This window comes from Aethalodelphis obliquidens, unplaced genomic scaffold (assembly GCF_003676395.1).
Source record: "Aethalodelphis obliquidens isolate GAN/ISIS:26980383/991018 unplaced genomic scaffold, ASM367639v1 scaffold410, whole genome shotgun sequence".
NCBI classification, from domain to species: Eukaryota; Metazoa; Chordata; class Mammalia; order Artiodactyla; family Delphinidae; genus Aethalodelphis; species Aethalodelphis obliquidens.
Window position 1 is genome coordinate 4,464 of NW_020838324.1, and position 14,854 is coordinate 19,317.

Below are 14,854 nucleotides of genomic sequence, written 5' to 3' on the forward strand. Positions count from 1 at the left end.
GAAATGATTGTTCATTTGTTTTCAAAATGCTGAATACTTATTGTGTGCCTGGCCTTTTTCTAGGATCTGGGGTTCACACCATCTGTTATCTCTTCTGCAAGGACAGTTCAACTCATCCCCTTGGTGAAGAGAAGTCACATTATTTTTTGCATCCCATTCAGGTGTAGGAACTGTTCTGTACCTCTGAAGGGACTTTACTTAAGCAGAGTAATAAGTTAGAAATCAAAAGAAATTATAGCTGGAAGGGACCTGAAAGGCCACTGTACTTAATTTTGCCACATATTTTACATTGAATGTAACAAAAATTTATTGTTGAGCCCATTCTCTTCAGAGTTCCTTCACTGAACTTCCTTTATGTCTTGCATCCAGTGGGGCTAGCTTGTAGATTTTGGCCTCCTCCTAAATTTGCTTCTTCATCCGTATTACATTTTGCCCGGACTATGGCAGAAGCTTCTGGGTGGTTTCACGGCCCCTGGGCTCCGTTCCCCTGTTTATCTGCCTACTCAGTTTAAGTGTTCTTCTAACGTAAAAACATATGCTTAAAATAATGCTGCTAATGTCTTGGCCACACCGAGTTAGTGCGTACTAGCCTCCCAGCGTGTGCTCTGCACAGAGGCGTGTAGTCTGAACTGTGCTCGGCCAAGCCTCATGGGGCTCTTTGGCCCTGAGGAAGGGGAGCTTTTTGTGATCACTCCCTTTATCTAATCGGTCCTTCAGCAGCGGGGTGCCTTTTTCTAATCAGCGGAGGCACCCTTACTCAGCCAGTGGTAGCCCCAGGCCTCATCACCTGTGGGATACAAGCCATGCTCTCTGCCAGGCTTGCTTCGGCCAGCATCTCTATTTTCCTTTCTGTCTCTTCTCACACTTGGACCCCTGGCCTTTAGTCATCCCCACCTGCAGTATTTAATGTGCCCAGCAGGTGTCAGACTTGAGTGTCTTTGCACAGATATTCCCTGTGCAGTTAATGCACATTGTACTCCAACTCTGCATACTCTCATCTTTCTAGATTGTACTTCAGGGTTATCATGAAGCCGTCACTTAGATATAACTTTTTGCCTCCATAGGAACCTCTGTGCATAAAAGTTATGGTTCTTTATCTCATGTGATTGAAATTTTGAGTTTATACATCTCCCTCCTTAATGAAGGCTTTAAGGGCAGGAGTCGTTTCTAATCCTTAGCACAGAATAGATGCTTTGTTTTTTATTTAGATGCTTTTGGGTTTTTTTTTTTTTTGCGGTATGCGGACCTTTCACTGCTGTGGCCTCTCCCGCCGCGGAGCACAGGCTCCCGACGCACAGGCTCAGCGGCCATGGCTCACGGGCCCAGCCGCTCCGCGGCATGTGGGATCCTCCCGAACCGGGGCAGGATCCCGTGTCCCCTGCATCGGCAGGCGGACTCTCAACCACTGCGCCACCAGGGAAGCCCTTTAGATGCTTTTTAATGATGATAAAATATATGGTTTAAATCACTCATTTTACAATAATTTTGGTTTAGGTTGTGACAGAAATAAAGTTTACAGAAGTCGTGTTCCTGCGATTAGAAATAAAGATGTGACCTTCTAGTTGTGTAAAGCTCTTAAATGTTGTGTAAGTGTGTCCTGTGCGCTAAGGAACCTGGAGCTAAGTGGGGTAGTTGTGTGAGAGAGAGACTTAACTATGTTAACAAAGGTAAGCCTTCATTGTGTCCTGCCAACATTTGATAGCTGCTTTTGGGGCAAACTAAACCAATAAAATTTTAAACTGTTCCTCCCCATTAAATGGATTGAATAAATCGGCCACTTTGGTGCACCTGTGTCTTGCGAGTTGTCCACTTGGAGATGGAGGTTTAGAAACTGAGTTTCAGTCTTGTTTAAGTCTCTTCCCATCAGACTGGTCGTGATTTCCTACACACCATGTTACTTCCTGTCTACCTTATCTTGGTGTTGTTCATGCCTGGATTGTCTCCTGTGCCTGCTCAAACCTTGGTCCATTCTCATTTGTACTATGGAAGTTTGTCATGCTGGATACTGTCAGAACTAATTTTACTTAAGTTTGTGTTAAGCCATAAACCACACATTTTGTATATTTTCTGTTTTTTGTGTTTGTCTGTATTTTAATATTTCTCTTCAAGAAACATTATGGGAAGAGAAATAGCAAGATATAAAGAGCAAAAAAGTCATGATGATCTTTAAATTGTTAGAACATGTATCTGCAGTCATAATTATAATAAACTGTGGTATGTGTTAAAATAGGAAATATATGTCATGTCCCGTAAGAGCAGCAAACTCAGTGGTGTTAGTGGGGGGGAGTCATGGAAGTAATCACAAAGCAAGTGACTGTAAGTTAGGGTCCTGAAACATTAGTGTGTGTTCCCTGTGTCCAGTAGTGGTCTGGAGGGGTCAGGAAACCTGCCTTCAATTTGAGGGAACAGAGGGTTTGAGGTCCTCTCTCTTCTATTGCTCTAGTATACTGCATAGCAGCTAATAAAATACTGGGTTTATAGTTGACATTTAAATTGCTGATTGATCATCAAGATTGGCATGTATCATTGGAAATGAAAATAGGAAGAGTCTTAAGAATTTTAGGTTTTTCTTTTTTTTCCTATGTCTCAAAAGGTATGTAGTGTTTTACTGAGTGGTTGGGAATAAAGTTTGCAGTATGCAGTGTATTCAGTTTTAGTATCTGAATAGAATTAAACTGCTGCTGTTAACTGGAATAACACTTTGTTACTGACAAGTTTTAGAATGCATCTGTTCGTCAATTACCTGTTTGGGAAGATTGTAGTTAATGATTTTAAGAATTTAAACCTCCAATTGACTCAAGAAAAGCAAATAAGTCAAGATTGACAAATGTATAGGCTCTTCATCTTATTGTGTGTGTGTGTGTGTGTGTGTGTGTGTGTGTGTGTGTGTGTGTGTGTGTGTGTTTCTGTTATTTGTCAAGGTGTAAAGAACTCTATCACTCTTAAGACAGTAAACTTCACGGGATGTAATCTGACATGGCAGGGAGCAGATCACATGGCCAAGATCTTAAAGGTGATTTTTTTATGTTTGAACTTTCATGAAAACATATGTGATTGAAGCACATTAATATAGTGGTACAAATGGCAGTTAATTTTTGTCTTTTGATACCTGTGAGTGCAGCTTTCGTTTTGTTGAAAGAATATGACCAGTTTTCAGTTTGGGATTCTACCATTTAGTAAAGATAGTCCACTTAATTTTAGAAATAAGAGGTTTAATATATAATACATAATAATATTTTTATGTAGTTTTAGTTACTGAAAACATTGATTGTGATACTGTCAAAAAACTATGCCGTTATAGTCTTTAAGACTTAAATGAATCAAGTGTTTATTAGCTGCTGTAGTTTATAAACTAATAAAAATCACTACACCAGCAATTTGTAAATACCGTTTTTAAAATAATGCCTTACCAACTTTACAGTGGTTATAATGACTGTATTTAAGCCTAAAGTTATTTAATAATTTGACATGAAGACTTTTTAATAGTTTGATGTTGCAGATCAGGGATAGGTAAACTATGGCTGGTGGGCCAGATCCAGCCTGTCGCCCGGTAAAGAAAGTTTTTTTGGAACATAGTCGCACCCATTGTTTAGAAAGTTTTTTTGGAACATAGTCGCACCCATTGTTTACATGGTAGTTATGGCTACTTTCACCCTACGCCAGTGGGGTTGAGTAGTTGCAACAGAAACTGTGTAGCCCGCAAAGCTGGAAATGTTTAAATTTAGATTTTAAAAATTGAAAAATTCTTTGAGCCTATACAGGGCAAGTGCATTGACCCCTGAGGTTGAAAACAGTCAAGAACTTGGGTGCCGAAGTCAAATGGCCTAGGTTCAAATTCCCTTTCTCCCATTTCATAGCTAGTGACCATGGACAAATCACTTAACCTCTGTGCCTCATTATGAGGTTTAAATGAACTAATTTGTATAAATAGTGCCTGGCACTTAATAAGCACTGTGTAAGTGATTGCTGTTATTTCTGCTTGGAGCTTTTATAAACTATTGTTAATAGGAAAATGACACTAATGGTTTTCGTTTTAGAGTGTCAAAGGCACTTTGAGTCTTTTATTTTTTCAAGAATGTAATAAGACTTTTTTCATTTAAAGTCAGTGTTCCCTATTACCATAATTTATTTTATGAATATAAAGAATTGAATGTCTTTAAGACAGTACTTGTGGTTAAATGTCAAACCATAATTTTCCCAAGGCACATCAAACTGGCTCTGCATAGTCCAGGCCTCTAAAGTTTGTGTGCATACCCTAGGTAGCATGTGAGATCTATTTTGTAATACAGTTTTTAAAATAATGCCTTGGACTTCCCTGGCGGTCCAATAGTTAAGACTCTGCGCTCCCAATGTAGGGGGCCCGGGTTCGATCCCTGCTCAAGGAACTAGATCCCACATGCATGCCGTAACTAAGAGCCCGCATGCCACAACTAAAAGATCTGGCATGCCGCAAGTGAAGATCCGGCACAGCCAAATAAATATTTAAAAATAATAATAATAATAAAATAATGCCTTAGATTTAGGAAAAGAAAATATTAGAACCTATTTGCCTTTGTATCGTTTTTAAAATATCTGTGTGGTTTATAATGTACATACATTATATGTATAGAACTTCGTGTATATAATTTGTTAATAAATAAGATGCATATTAAAAAGTTTTCTTATGGGTTGCCCAGTCAGGTGTTTGGAGACCAGTGGAGGACAGAATGATGACATTTAGAGCCTCAGCAATGATAGAATTTAGAACCAATTCCCTGACTTAGAAGATCAGGAAAATAATTCATAGACTGTAATTGAGTTGTCCAACTTTACATAACTGTTCAGAAACAGGTCATCCGGTGACTGGAATCTAATCACTGACGGACTAGAATGTTGGTCACTGGACTCGTAAAGCAGAACTGACTGTTTAATTTCTCAGCTTGATTCTGCTGGCACATATGCTTGATACGTGTGTGTGTAAATCTCTGACATAATAAGCCATACTCAGTAGGCACACCCTGTTTCCTTATTGAAGCATCTTAATTTTGTCCCATTAAATCTTTGAAGTATCAGACTATCAGAAGGCACAAGGAAACCTGGGCTGAGAGTCTTCGTTCCAGGAGACCTGATCTTGACTGTATGGCTGGTTTGAGACGCATCACTCTGAACTGCAACATGCTCGTTTGTGACCTGGGTGCAAGTGCTTTTGCAGAATCTCTTAGTGAGGATTTGTGGCTTGTAAGTAAATTCTAAAATTGAAAATAATTGAATTTTTAATATGATACATGCTTAGCTTTTGGCTTGATACTGTTGTGATAGGAATTTTTTTAAAGCCTCATTTTTCTGATAGGTTTTATTTTGCTTGTAAACTTTCTCTATGAGTTACATATATTCATTGTAGAAAATGCAGAGTTACAAGAGAACAATTACCTATAATCTTAATACCCAGACATAATCACTGTTCATTTTGGTGTATATACTTTCAGTCTTTTTTTTTCTATGAATATATTTTGTATACTTAGGGATAACAAAAATAAAATTGTAGTATACTTGCTATTTCATATTCCTGCTTTTTTCATTTAATGATGTATCATGTAGTATAGCATCATATTGATGTCCCATAGTTTAATCAATTCTTTGCCATTAGATTTAGACAGTTTGTTTTTCCCTGTCAGAAACATTGTGAATACGTTGTATATACATCTCTGTGTCCATCGGGATTACTTCTGTAGAATAAGGAACTAGAAGTAGAATGACCTGCGTGTGACATATTTTTAAGACTTTTGATACACATGGCCAAATTACCATCCAGAAATGCTATGCCAATCTGTAGTACACCCCAACAGTGGATGTGTGAAGCCTGCCTCTCACAAACACTGGCTTGTAGCACTTGTAAAAAAATGTAAAACTACAAAAATGAGTACCTCTCCATTTTCTATGCAAGTAGGATTACTCCAAATTTTATAACATTTTTCAGTTAATTTAGTATGAGCATTTTAGCAAGTCAGTAAATTTGCATCTCCTGCATCATTTTTTGTGATTGTTCAGTATTCCATTATATGAATATGCCACAGTGCACATAGATTATCCATTCTTGTATATAAGCTTTGTCCAGTTTTTCAGTTACAAATTGTACTCTGATATATATCCCTACCTATATCTCTATTTGTTTTGGTTAAATTCCTAGAAAGAGAGTTGTTGGATCAAAAGGGTATAGACATTATTTAAAGGCTTTTCTTACAGAATCTTGGCTTAATCTGATAGGAAAATAACCACATTTTGTTTTATTTTGTATTCATTTGATTTCCTGGTGAGGTTTACTGGCTGTTTGTATTTGGCTAGTTGGTTAATTACACCGTGTGCCCATTCTTCTGTAGTGAGAGTTTGTAAGGGTTGTATCATATCCTGTCAGATCCATATGTCTGACTTGCTATTTCTGTATGTCATGGGGTGTTGAAAGACTCCAGTCACTTTAATGTGATGGTCCACACAACACTTAAAAAAAAGACTCATGATAGTTTCCTTTCATGTAATAGTTTTTAATACCTGTGCTTTGGTGATGATCCCTTTTGTTTAAATGAGTAGGTTGTTCAGCCCCAGAACTACTGGAATTCATGATCAGTTTTTCTGGGTTTTGTCTGACTTTTTATGGAGAGAGTTCTTGACCATCATACTTTCATGATAGATTTTTAGTATGTATTCTCTATTCACACATTGTTTGAATTTGTTATTAGTATGTATTCTCTATTCACACATTGTTTAAATTTGTTATTATTTGTATCCTCTTAGACTTGTCTTTTTTGCTCTAAAACTAACAGTTATTACATTTCTTCTATTTTGTTTTCCCCTTTTAACTAGTTTCAAGTGTAATTTGGAGCTGAAGATCATGATCAAAAGAATGCAGTGCATTTCTGAGCTCCACCAGGTTTTGCTTGTGAGGTTTACATGCCACTGCCGCCCTTGCTAATTATGAACTGAAATTCATTTTATGATGCTTTTTGCTCACAGGTTATATATACAGTTATTCTTCAGTTCTGTAATTGTAAAATATGTTGGATGATTTATTGGTACTAAAGCAAGGGTTATCATTGCACATCCAAGAAGAGGTTTTTAAATTGGATTATGCATTATGTGTGTGCGTATACCTTTCTTTTGTTTTTCCATACCCAAAATTACAAACCTGCCGTGACTTGTCTTGGGCAGGACTCTTCCACACGTGAGAAAATGAGAGTTGTCTATATGTTAAATCTGTAGAGTTAGCAAGTGACCTTTTGTCTTTCATCAAAAACACTTGACCTGCAGCAGTGTGGCCTCACCAGTGAAGGAGCAAAGGCTTTACTAAAGGCCCTTGAAACCAACAGAACTCTGCTCTTTCTGGATGTAAGAAAATATCCACTTGTTGGTATGTGGTCACTTTTTAAAAATTGATTAACACATAGGAAAACAAAAAGAATTTGTTCATGTATTGACAGTTTTTAAAACTTAATGTGTTTAACTTTCCTCATCGTATACAGTTGACCCTTGAACAATGTGGGGTTAGCGGTGCCGACCCCTACGCAGTTGAAAATCTGGGTATAAGTTTATAGTCAGTGGTTCCGCATCTGTGGATTCAACCAACCTTGGATCGTGTAGGACGATAGTACATATTTATTGAAAAATACCCGTGTGTCAGTGGACCTGCGAGGTTTAAACCCATGTTGTTCAAGAGTCAACTGTACTTTTCTAGTGTTGCACTTATGTTTTTAGCAGGTAATTTACTAATTAAAGTGAGTTATACTTGTAAATTGTTCTTATCCCTACTCTGAACAGAGGTGAACCTAGATACTAAACCTGCTTCCACCAAGAGCATTATTTCTTTCTTGTGCAACCTCTGAATTCTTGCAAGGAGTACTTTATTCATTTGTCAGATTCACAAGTAATTTTTTTAATATCTTCTGTGTGCCAGATACGGGTTTAGGCACTAGGGATAAAGCAGTGAACCAGACACACAAAAGTCTTGCCCTCGTGGAGCTTACATTCTAGTGAAGGAGTTCAGATAGAAATGAGTAAACAGATAAGTAATATAATTTTAGATAGTAGGAGGTGCAAAAATATCTTAATGTAAAGAGAGTGAGCGGGGGCAGGTAGGACTCCATTGGACAGGTTTGTTAGGGGACAGCTTCACTGGAGAAGTGGCATTTGAATGGAGACCTGAATGAAGAGAGGAGCAAGCCATGGAAGATCTGGTGTAAGCACATTCCAGGACAAGGAGCCCATGAGTATGCAGGCATGTAGGTGGGTGGAGTATTTAAGGAAAACCAGCATGGCCAGAGTACTGAGTGAAGAAGATGTGGTATGACATGAGGTCAAGGAGCTAGCCAGGGGTCTGCTCTTGTAAAGTCTTGAAGGCCAGAGTAAAGATGTGGATTATTCTATATGAGTGGAAGGTTTTGAAGTGGAAAAAGGCATGATCCAAATAGTATCTGAATAAGATGACCTGGTATAGAAAATAGACTTGGGGGGATAAAGAAGACAAATAGGGAGATCAGTTAGGAGACTATCACAGGGGTCCAAATAAGAGATGTTTATGGCCTAGGTTAGGTTGGAACTTTGCAGCAAGTGAAAAGTGGTTGAATTCAGGTTGTGTTTTGAGGGTGTAGCTAACAAGGCTTGCCGATAGATTAGATGTGGGGTATGAAGGGAATAGTAACAAGGAGACAAGTCTTTGATGATTATGTGTGCAACTGGGTGGTATCACTTAGAAGAAGGGGGCTGATGGGAGGAGCAGCTTTTGAGGGAATATCAGGACTTTGGTTTGTTATCTTAGATGCCCTTTAGGTATCTAAGTGTCTGGACAGTGCTCAGACTGTACTTTCTATCCAAAGGTATCCAAAGCCACTTTAGATGCAAAATGTTTAAAGTTGACCTTTGCTGCTGCCAAAATAGTAGCCACTGGAGGCAGTCTGCAAGATGGCATCTTAGGTTTCTGAGGAAGAAATTAGAATACACAAAGGGGGAGATAAGTGTATAATTACATAATGTAGATTTCATATTTAATTTTATGGGAAAAGCAATAATTAGTTGGCTTTTGGTTTTAAATGGCAGTAGCCACTCATTGGGAAATAATTACTCTAATTTCAATTTATTTTATTTTAAATCATTCTGTGATGAAAACAGTTATCAAAAAAGGTCTCCAGAATGGAAGGAGTGCCAAGTCAGAGGTATATCACACGTTTCAGTTCTCTCGGAAGAATTTCTCTTTAATGGCTTGTTTTTCTTTCCTTCTTAAAAGAAAATTATCAAGGTACTTTCTGCCATCTTAAAACTAAGTTTTTAGTCAAATGAAATGGCTTTTCTGGTTTTGAAAATGTTGTGTGATGCTTTAATTTAGCTTCCCAGAAATGCAGATTGAAGACCTTTTATTAACTTAAAATATCTTAATTTCCAATGAAGATCAAACCCTCCTAAATTACCTGTAACTTAAATGGCATATTTATCATTGCTTTCTCAGTACCAGTGGATAACTTCTCCATCGGTGAAGGAACCATGCAAAGCTGCTAGACAGAAAAAGAGAACTATAATTTTGGGAAGTGGTTGAAAAGGAAAAGCTACAATTAGAATTGGTAACTCTTTCTTTTTTTTAATGTTACTAGAACTTATACCCCTTATATATCCGGTGTGCTAAAATTAAAACAGCCTTAATGGTTATTCCTTAACGGTTAATTATTTCCTTAACGGTTAGCTGTTAGTATTATTTGTGGTTCTTATGGAACGCATCTAGGATGTTCCTGACACATAGTTTTTAATATGTATTAGATATTTATTTTAATATGATAAAGCTCGTGAAGTGACAAAATCCATATCCAGATATGAGGTCACCTTTTCTCCCTTTCTTGTGGGGTCCAGGCCTTAGTAAAGAGAAGGAAGCATGTGATGTGTCTAGTGACAACCCCAAAATCAAGTAGGCAGAGCCCTTGGCGCTTTACAGATATGAATACATTTTTTTGTCATCACAACCCTGTGAACAGTGTTTTACAGCAGCGCAGACAGGTTAGGGTCAGGTGCAGCGGGGAAGTGGGATCAGGCAGGAAAAGAATATCGGAGAGTCGGGGGGAGGGCCGGTTCCAGGGCCTTTAGTAAGGAAACAACAAAAATCACATGATAATGACTGTTTTTTTCCAAATGCAGGAATCAGTGGAAAAACTAGAAAGGATCACGTTCAGAATTGTGATCAGTTGTGTCTTAATATGTAAAAGTCAGTTACTTTCCCATTCTCCAGAAATAACACTAAAAAACAAGGAAAGATCCCATTTGCAATAGTCACAAAAATTAGTAAATATCTAGAAGTCAGTTCAGTGTTCACCTGAAAAATTTAGTGCAAATTGATAGATGAATCATTTTAAACATATATGTTAACATTAATAAGATATAATGTTAACATATGATCTATTAACATAAAAAGCCACTGGCAGAGGGAAAGACAGATCGGTGGAAAAGTCCAGAAACTGGTCCCTGTTTACTTGAGAATTGTATTTTAACTTAGACAATTTTAAAGTTTAACTTGACTTTTTGTCTGATTGACTGATTGAAGCATTGATAATTCATTTAAACAGAAATTAGATATTTGCATCACAGCATACACAAATTCTAGTCAGTCGAAAAGGTGCAAATGCAACTAACTGCAAGAAGCAAATATAAAATACAGGAGAGAATTTCGGTGTAAGTGTAGGGAGTACAGAAGCCTTCCTAAGTAAGCCATAAAACTCAGAAGCCCTAAAGTAAAAGATATTTAATTACATGAAAATTTAAAACTTTTCTACAGTTCAAGACGTAAACAAAACAAAATGACAGACACAAAAATTTGGTAGTATATTAACATATAAAGGTTACTGTTGATATAGAGAAGAACCCACAAATAAATGAAAAAGGATAACCAAATTTTAAAAAGGCAAGGGCTGGTTTCTACCTGTATGAGCAAACAACTCAGAAGAAACACAGCTGGCTACTAGACAAATGAAGAGAGACCAACTTCTTTAGGAAATGCAGATTAAAACCATGGGATTTTCTTCCCATCTGATGGGCAGAAATTCTAAAGACTGATAACATCTGGTGTAGACGAGGGAACAAGCACACTTTGCCTATGTTAAGTGTAATAAACGTGTTCAATTTTGGAGCAAGGTTTGCAGCGTCCATCAAAGTTCAAAACTCTCTTGCTCTTTGTCCAAAGACTTTTACTTCTAGGCACCTGCCCTCTGCCAGTACTCTGCCTTGCACAGAAGTGTGCATAAAATCAGGCACCCGCAAGTCCAATGAGGGATACTTATGTAATGGGGAAAATCTAGAGACAACCCGGATGTCTTTCAGGAGGGGTCTGATGAAGGAAATTAGGATCCATCCATGGTATGGTGTAACGTGTGTGTGGAGAACGGGGAAGGTCTGTGAGCAAATAGGGAATATGACCTGATATATCATCAGGATAAAAGGAAAAAGAGCAGGTGTAGAAAAGGACATGTCTATTATTCCAGTTAGAAACCCACAGTGTTTGTATTTGTAAATACTATATATGTATATATGTACATATGGAAAGATGCATATATACACGTATACACATTTGTGTATCTGATCCTGAAAATGCACAAAAGGCTGTTAATGGCAACCACCTCTATGGAAGGGAATAGATCTTTATATTTTTACTCTAGTTTTCCTAATCGTGTGCAAATTTAGAGTTAATTTTTTACTTAAAAGTTAGGCAGTCAGGAGGGGCCTAGTGACTCTTTTGTGGGCTTCTCTCACCACAGGATGCACTCTTCGCGCCCTTGTTGTTTCTGGTTTGTCTTTTGGAGCAGACACCACTGAAATGAGCGTCTTGTCATCGCTTGCCAACTGCCTGCGGTTTTCTTGCGCCCTCCTAACCCTCACCACCTTTGTGAGATGCTGTTTCGCGCTGAGGTGGTGCCTTTCCCCTCACACACACCCCTCTGGTACCTTGGGGAGTCCCGGGGTTTCTCAGTGGGCATTCTAGAATACTCATCCCAGAGATGCAGTGGGTTTTTCAGCCACATGCATTTGGGGAAAACTCTTTTCCTGTATGAATTATCATCTTGGGAGTTCACGATTCACCGGAGCTCTTGAGACGCTCTAGGAAGTTGAGTCAAGAAACCCGTGTAGCCCTGTTAGTTCAGGATTTCCTAAATTTCTAGGACTGACTGTGGCACTGCTTTTCTAGTCACAACCATCCTTATCAGCTTCCCTGATAGACTCCCTGGGGAGCGCTGCTCAGACTCTGTCCTGGAAGCTTTGCAGTCTCAGGATTACCCGCTGCTTCCACACCCTCCCAGCCCCCTGCCAGCGCTCTGTCAGCCTGGCACCTTCTCCCTGCCCCCCAACTCATTCAGGCCACAGGTGCTGCCCTTGCTCTGGGATTTAGTGATAACGCCTGGGAGCAGTGGCCCAGCACAGCCCACGGCAGTGCTCGGTGTGGCTCACAGGGTTTAAAACACACAATTTGAGCCCTTACTGGAACATGGGAAGATGATTTAAATCCAGATGTCTTATTTCATAATCCCCGTGTCTCTGAAAGTGGGAGAAACAGACTGGGAGGGCCGTGTGTTTCAAGCAAAAGGGAGACTGTTTCTCTGTTGAAGTAAAGAACGGGCCCTCACAGTTAACAGGTAACATAGGGAGTTTGTGCTGAGTCTGTCATGTTGGACCTGTTATACTCATTTATATGACCGTTGGGTCCCTATTGGCATTTGCATTTAGTGCCCAAGCTTGAAACTCCCGAGTGTCCCTGTCTTGGTCACGAGCCCTAATTCTGTTGACCTAGAAAGTTCTTTGTGGGAGCTTTCTAGCAGGCCTCTCCCCCAGTGTCCCCACCCTCCAGCCTCTATGTCCTAGTGCTTTTTCTAAAACGCACAACTCCTTATCGTGCAGACCTGATTGCTCCTTGCTCCTCCAGGATCTGATCGATCCAGTTCCCAGGAGAGCGTGTCCGCAGGGCCCTCTGCGGTCTGCAGTCCTGCCCCCAGCCAGGCACCCAGCACCCCAGGTGCTGCAGAGAAGTTGCTGGTGTCCCCCGTGCCTTGTCAGAGACAGCTCTCTGCCAGCTGCCATTCCTTTGTCTCCCCCTGTCCTGACCCCTCCCACCTCCCTTCCTCTGAAACCATCAATCTTCCCTCAGGCAGAGGTACTTGCTCAGCTCTGTGCTTCCACAGCGCTTGTCCTGTGGAATTTGAATTCCCTCCACAGCCGTCTTGCTAGGTTGGGAGCAGCCGATTCCCCTTCATCTTTTTCTTCCTTCCCTCAGCCCCACAGCAGGGACACTCTCGGGCACCGTGCAAATTTAATCCTCAATTTCTAGTTGTTATGACACTGTTGCTGTGATGATACGATCTACGTTCACAGTAGGATGGGTAAATGTGCGGGGGATGACTGTAAATACAGATTCTTTGTAAATCCAGGTTCCTAATTCTTCCCCCTTTTAATATTTTTTCCCCTTAACTCATGTGTCCTTTTTGCTGCTCCAGCTCTATGATTGGACTGTCACCTGGGGAGTCTGAGGCAGCACAATATCAAAGAGGGTAGACAGTAAATTTTTATTTATTTATATTTTATTTATTTATTTATTTATTTATTTTGCGTTACGCAGGCCTCTCACTGTTGTGGCCTCTCCCATTAAGGAGCACAGGCTTCGGGCGCGCAGGCTCAGCGGCCATGGCTCACGGGCCCAGCCGCTCTGCGGCATGTGGGATCCTCCCGGACCGGGGCGCGAACCCGTGTCCCCTGCACTGGCAGACAGACTCTCAACTACTGCGCCACCAGGGAAGCCCGACACTAAATTTTTGATGTAAATGTCAACCAGAATATCTACTAGCTGTGCAAAGGAGGCCCAGAATTCAGTCTCAAAGCCTATTACCAGATACTTGGTTTCCCTGCTTGCGTCTCTTCTGTTTGTCGACGTGCACTTGATTCCTATTAACCTTAACAGGAATTATGTGTGTGCCTTGAGGGGCGAGCCTGGCTTTATTGGGGGCTTCCTCACACTGCTTTTCTTTGCTCTTTACTTTTTTTTTTGCAGTACGCGGGTCTGTCAGTGTCATGGCCTCTCCCATTGCGGAGCACAGGCCACGGACGCGCAGGCTCAGCAGCCATGGCTCACGGGCCCAGCCGCTCCGTGGCATGTGGAATCTTCCCGGACCAGGGCACGAACCTGTGTCCCCTGCATTGGCAGGTGGACTCTCAACCACTGCGCCACTAGGGAAGCCCTTTGCTGTTTACTTTCAATGAATCCCACCCTTTAGAAGTGGAAGAATAAGACAGGATGTGTTTGAGAAAATGGAGAGAGTTATTACATATTTTCCTTGTTATCCAGAATAGCATGTCAGCTCTTCTTCTGTTTGTCTCCTTTGGTTGTCAGTGGAAGATAATTTTGGCTTGCTCACTTTCCAAATCAGAAACTGAAGTCAAATACTAACGTATCCTAGATGAAACTTGACTCATTCATTTTTTTTTTTTTTTGTGGTACGCAGAAGAGCAAAACAATAAATCCTGAGAACATAGAAAAAATAGATAATAAAGATATGAGCAGAACTTAATAAAACAGAAAAAAGTATAAAATTGAGGTGATTTAGTAAGTCAAAAGAATATTCTGTGAAAATATTTAAAAAGCACACTTTGATTAAGTAAAACAAAAACATAAGTATATTTATACTTTAAATATTAAATATACAGAAAGAATCAGGACAATGTTATAGCAGAGAATATATGAAATGCCAGTAAATTTGAACATTTATGTAAAGTGGACAATTTCCTAGCTCCTAAAGTTTACCAAAACTGACACAAGAGGAAATTTATAGCTGGAGTTCTTTCACCAGTAAAGGAATTAAGTCAATAGTTT

General features: G+C 39.7%; 1 long non-coding RNA gene across 1 annotated transcript; it reads left to right on the forward strand.

The window, feature by feature from the left end:
- Positions 1 to 5,153: 5,153 nt before the first annotated feature.
- Positions 5,154 to 14,098, forward strand: LOC113616720 (uncharacterized). Its single transcript, XR_003431395.1, has 3 exons — positions 5,154 to 5,217; positions 9,470 to 9,581; positions 14,052 to 14,098. It is a non-coding gene; the product is annotated as an uncharacterized LOC113616720 (long non-coding RNA).
- Positions 14,099 to 14,854: the final 756 nt, after the last annotated feature.